Source organism: Poromitra crassiceps, assembly GCF_964638095.1.
Source record: "Poromitra crassiceps genome assembly, contig: HAP1_SCAFFOLD_1895, whole genome shotgun sequence".
Taxonomy (NCBI): Eukaryota; Metazoa; Chordata; class Actinopteri; order Beryciformes; family Melamphaidae; genus Poromitra; species Poromitra crassiceps.
This window is the reverse complement of record NW_028150521.1, coordinates 5,959-12,106: the sequence shown is the minus strand read 5'-3', so window position 1 is coordinate 12,106 and position 6,148 is coordinate 5,959. Positions and strand designations below refer to the sequence as shown.

Here is a 6,148-nt window from a genome sequence, read left to right as displayed (position 1 = left end):
ATGTCACTTGCAATTGTGATGTCATCAGTGATGTCACTCGAGCAATTGTGATGTCATCAGTGATGTCACTCGAGCAATTGTGATGTCATCAGTGATGTCACTCATCCTTCCTGGCTGAGGCTATATAAGTGGTGGAAGATCCAAGCCACCCACCAGTCGACCGGAAAGCCATAAGAAGAAGAAGCTGCTGCTCAACACTGGCAACACTGCTGCAGAAAGACATATTTTAACTTTTCTCATAAGGAAGGAAGAACTCAACATTGTACCATGGGCAAAACCAAGCAGACTGCCCGTATGTCCACTGGAGGAAAAGCTCCCAGGAAGCAGACTGCCCGTAAATCCACTGGAGGAGAAGCTCCCAGGAAGCAGCTCGCCACCAAGGCTGTCCGTAAGAGCGCCCCGGCCACCGGCGGCGTCAAGAAGCTAGTCCAGGAGGCTCTACTCTCCCTGCCAGGGACAGCCATAGAGGCCCCACTGCCCCTGCCTGGGACAGCAAAGGAGTCTCTGGAGGCTCTACTCCCTCCCTTAGAAATCAACCGAGCTGCTGATCCGCAAGCTGCCCTTCCAGCGCCTGGTCTTCAAGACTGACCTGCGCTTCCAGATCTCTGCTGTCACGGCTCTGCAGGAGGCCAGCGAGGCTTACCTGGTCGGCCTGTTTGAGGACACTAACCTGTGTGCACCATCCACACCAAGAGGGTCACCATCATGCCCAAAGACCTCCAGCTGGCCCGCCGCATCCGCGGAGAGCGCGGATAACACTAGAAAGACCACAGTGTCATTTTGAGCTTTTTGAAATGTATATGTTCAATAACCTTGTTGAATTAAAAATGACAATACTGCGGGTACCTGACTTTTCCTAAAAGTGTCTGTATTCCCAAGCGGAAAAAATATATACTTAATTATACTTAATTATTTAAAAAAAACATACCATTAAGAGCTCGGAAAACCTCTTGTTCTCTGGCCGTGGTCGATTCAGCTACAGAGTCTTCGTCATCCGATGCAAGCTGAAGCCGCGCCTATAAGCAAAAATTCCTAAGTCGTCTTACTTCTCAATATGACCCATTAGGAAGTATTAGAAAGTCTGCTGTGAGACATTGTAAAAGTTCCCACTTCATGCTGTTTAAACATGCCTCACGGATCTTTTGTAGCTTCTGCTACAGACAAGGTTTGGTCTTTTGCATTCAGTTGGTGGGGCGGCACTGTAAGCGGACAAATGAAGCAAGTGTTGCTTTGTCACAATGTTGCGTAAGTAAAAATTGTTCATTTGAATGCATTTTTTTGCTGGTGTGGATTTATCTGGGGAGGCAAGGGAAATCCTGTTTTCCACGAAATGGGACCTTTAAGGACGAGCCTCACTAATTATTTTTTTTTTCATTAGGGCTCTCACTTATATAATATAAATGGGTTATAATATAAATGACCATTGGCCTCCCCAATCCCGAACCAGACCACAGGAAGGAGGGGGGGGAGGGAAGGGGGGGGGGGGGGGGGGGCAAAGGAGAACGTAAGTTATGACTATAACTATGGATCTATGAGACCGAACGATGACCATCACCACGGTCTTACAAGTGAATGATGCGTCGCTTCTCCTTAATCTCCGAGACATTAATATCAACAAAGTCAGGTGACTGACCTCAGGAGGCCGGACCAGAGGGCGGAGCCTATAAATACCTCCAGGAGTCCGCGCCGACTTCCTCCAGCCTGGAACGCTTCATCCCGTTCCTAGCCACAAGAGATGGTGACGGTCATCGTTGGGTCTCATAGATCCATAGTTATAGTCATAGCTTACGATCTATTTCGACCTCACTCAGACCGTCACCACGGTCTTACAAGTGGATGACGCATACCATCAAGGTCGCCAGGAACAGAAGATTCCAAGCAGTCACTTCTGCGTCCAGCAGCTGACAGTACAGCTGACCCCACCGGTGCTGGCGCCGCCACATTGACTCTGTAAAAACGAGAAAAAGTGCATGGAGCAGTCCATGATGCTGCTGCACAGATCTCTGCCACAGAAACCCCTTTCAAAGCTGCCCAGGAAGTGGCCATACTCCTAGTAGAGTGTGCCACCAGATCTCTAGGGACAGGAAGGTCCTGCCCACCGTAGGCATGAGAGATCGTGTCGACCACCCAGTGTGACAACCGCTGCTTAGACGAGACGGGAAACCCCAGTTTGTTCCCACCATAACAGACAAACAGCTGTGCGTGTGCGTGCCGCAAGGACTGAGTGCGTGCCACATAAGCCCTTAACACCCTTACTGGACACAATGTCTGCAGGTCTATGCTGTCCCCCGCTGAGGCGGGCTCTGGCTTGAACGAGCTGATTTCAATGACTTGATTTACAGTCTGAAAATTCACGACCTTGGGGAGGAATGAGGGATTGGGCCACAGTGACACCCCGGTGTCGTCAGCCTTCCACCTCAAACACTGTTCACTAACTGACAGAGCATGTAACTCACTTATTCTCTTGGCTGAACACATTGCCAAGAGGAACAGCGTCTTAAGCGAGAGAAACTTAAACTCGGCCTGCTCAATAGGCTCATACGGAGCCCGAGTCAGCGACCGCAACACCAAGGTGAGATCCCATCATGGAGCCCTCAGCACCCTGCCCGGCCGCAGCCGGTATGTGCCCTTGATGAATTCTGACACCAAGCGGTGTCTCCCCACAGACGCACCTTCCACTGCTTCATGGAAGCTGGAAATGGCTGCTGCATATACCTTAACAGTGCTAGATGCCCTCCCTGCGTCGAAGATCGACTGAAGGAAGCGTAGTACCCCCTGAACAGGGCAGGTGGATGGGTCCAGCTGCCACTTACGACACCAATCCGAGAATACCTTCCATTTCTGGCTGTAGCTAGCTTGTGTGGAAGGGGCCTTAGTGCTACGTATTGTATACATGACAGCTTCGTCTAGCCCAAGAGGGAGGGGCTGCGCAGCGGCCAGGCCCACAGCTTCATTGCCGCAGATTTGGCGTGCCAAATCCGACCCTGTGCCTGGGACAGAAGATCTGCCTTGGCAGCGCCCATGGTTGGCCGTGGACCAACCGGAGGAGAACTGGAAACCAGTGCCTCCCCGGCCACCTGGGAGCTATTAACAAGACCCTGTAGTGCCCAGTGGCCACCCTGTGGAGTACATGGGGGATCAGAGGCAGCGGAGGAAAAGCATACAACAAGCCTGTTGGCCACTCTTGAGACAGAGCATCTGTTCTGCTCCAGGGCACCCCCTGAGGCCTCATCGAGAACCAGTTCTCGCAGTGAGTCAACTCTACTGTTGCAAACAGGTCCATCCGAGCCCTGCCGAATTGGGACCACAGCCGAGCTACGACCTCGGGATGTAGCCTCCACTCGTCCGGGAGAGGGCCTGTCCTGGACAGGAGATCTGCCGCTTGATTCTCCACCCCCGGGATATACATTGCCCTGAGAGACGCTAGGCGGAGAAAGGCCCACAGCCACAGCTTCCTGGCCACCTGGAGACAGCGGAGAGACCTGGTGCTCCCCTGGTGATTTATGGTGTACACCGTGGAGGAGTTGTCTGTCCTCACTAGGACATGTCTGTTCCTGATGAAGGGGAGAAGCTCCACCAAGGCCAGGTGGACCGCTCTCAACTCCAAAACGTTGATGTGCTCGCCCCTCCAAGGAGGCGTCCACACACCCCTTACCATCCTGCCTTCCCAGACTGCCCCCCAGCCTGTTAGGGAGGCATCCGTGGACACTACTGTCCTGCGTGATGGGATGACCCCCAGCGGAACCCCGGCTGTCAGAAAGGCCTTGTCCCTCCAGGGGTGCAGTGCCCCGACGAATGCCCGCGTCACTCTGAGTCTCACTCTCCGGTCTCGTTCCGGATGGATATTGAAGGCGTTCACCCATCTCTGCAGCGGCCGAGCCTTGAGAAGACCCAAGGGAAGCACCACTACTGCTGCTGCAATCATGCCTAGCAGCTTCTGAAATTGCACCAATTTTAGCTGTCTGCCTGGACGGAACAGCTCGACCTGAGCCAAGAGTCTCATAACCCTCTGCGGGGTGAGAGAAGCCGACATGAGGGAATTTAAGCACAGACCCACAAACATTGTATGCTGTGCCGGCTCGAGACTGCTTTTCTCAAATTCACCTTGAAGCCGAGCGCCTGCACGTGATTGATGACCCTCTGCGTGTCCCGCACACTCTGACTGCGACTTGGGGCACAGATCAGCCAGTCGTCCAGGTACGGGAGGATCTTCAGGCCGGCCACCTGCAGTGGACGTAGAGCTGCTGCCACCACCCTGGTAAACACCCTTGGTGACAGAGACAGGCCAAATGGGAGGACCTTGAACTGGTAAGCTTCTCCTTGGAACGCAAACCGTAGAAATGGCCTGTGGTTTGGGCAGATGGGGACGTGAAAGTATGCGTCCTTTAGGTCTATGGAAGTAAACCACTCTCCTTCCTCGATAGACTCCACAATCTGTTTGTTGGACAACATTTTGAAAGGCAGAACCTTTATGAAGGCATTTAGCCGCCTGAGGTCCAAAATGGGCCGCAGGCCGCCATCTTTTTTTGGAACTATGAAGTATCTGGAGTAGAACCCAGCGCGTTGTTCGCTGCTGTCTACTCTCACAATGGCCTGCTTCTGCAGTAGGGTTGAAATTTCTTCTGCTAAAATTTTTGCCTGGATTGAATCTCTGACCACGGTCATACCGACCGTGGAAAAAGGAGGGGGTCGCCGCCGAAACTGGATTCTGTATCCATTTGCCACCAAGGCCAGTACCCAAGGGTCTGACACACAGGTTTCCCAGCTGTCCAGGCGCAGCTGAGACACCGGTTCGACGGCTGACCCCTGTGTCCTAGGTGACGTTCCCCTGAGGCCTTGGACCTCTGGGGGGGCGGCCTCTCTGTCTCTGGGGCATGCCCCTGGAGTACCCACCGGGCTGGTGCCCCTGCTGGCGCTGCAGAGGGCGTTTTGCACCGCCACCCGAGGTTGCAAACTCCACCCCCTGTCGCCTGCCACTCCCCCGGGACCATGAAGACTGGCGTGGGGGCTGAGATCCGCTAGCCCCATACCTGGCACTAAATGTGCGCCGCACACTTTCCCTAGTGCGGCGTGATTTCTCCGCTTTGTCCAACACTCCCTGAGAGTCTGGGTGAAAGACATTGCCAGGCACCACTGGCATGATTGTGAGATCTCTCCTCATATTGTCTGGCAAAGTGGTCGGCGCCAACCAAACCTGCCTGCGTGCCAGCATAGCGGCTGACATGGATGCACCAATATCCCTAGTAAGTTGACTATGAACTACCAGGGCCGTGTCCACCAAATCCCTGGTGTCCTGATCCTCAGGGCCAGTGGTCTTCCTAATGGCTGCCAGCAGAATCGCCAGGGCATTGCCCGACCGGGCTGCACGTGTGGCCGCATTGTAGGCGTGACACACCAACTTGTCTGTCTTTTGACATTCTTTAACTGGGCAACGAGGGTTAGCGGTCACTCGCTCCGGGCCGAGTGACGTCAGGGCCGCAAACTCCCCCTCGACTGGTGGCATGTTCGCCAGCCCAGTCTCTAGCCCATACTGGGACTTGACTAGTCTGCGACACCCAGAATTAAACAGTGGAGCCCTGTCTGGATTGTCCCACGACATTCTGAGCATGTTCAGATAATCCGGAGCCGCCGGGATAGCCACTGACAGCTGGGCCCGGTGAATACCGGCCCAAACGCCATCAACTGGAACCGGAGCCTCCGCCGGTATGTCCAGCCCCACAATTTTGGCTGCGCTCACGCATTTGGATACCACATCCATGGGTGAGACCCCACTGCCGTCCTCACTGCCACGAGCCGACTCCGTCGCCCGCTGTGAAGACCTGAGTCTGTCATCTTGTGACGCATATAAATCGAGGACATCTGGGTGATCCTGCCCCTCGCTCTGATATGTGGGCAGCTCAAGGTCGGCAGACCCCCCTTGGTCTTGAGACTCTGGGGTTGCCACCGAGACCGTGCGTCGGCCCTCCACAGCAGCAAGTCTCCCTGAGAGACTCTTGATTGCTGCTAGGATCTCCAGCTGGATGTCCCCTTGCTGTGGCTGATCCTCCACTGAGACCCGGTGCCGACGAGCCGGACTACCCGACCTCTGCCCACGATGTTGTTCAGGCGAGGCCTCACGTTTCCTGTGTCTCTTACTGCGACCAGAGGA

General features: G+C 54.4%; 1 pseudogene across 1 annotated transcript; it reads left to right on the top strand.

Annotated features, from left to right (window-relative positions):
• Window positions 1-267: 267 nt before the first annotated feature.
• On the top strand, window positions 268-756 carry LOC310772075 (histone H3.2 pseudogene; annotated as a pseudogene). The gene is made up of 3 exons: window positions 268-426; window positions 530-646; window positions 694-756. The product of its transcript is annotated as a histone H3.2 pseudogene (transcript).
• The last annotated feature ends 5,392 nt before the right edge of the window (window positions 757-6,148 follow it).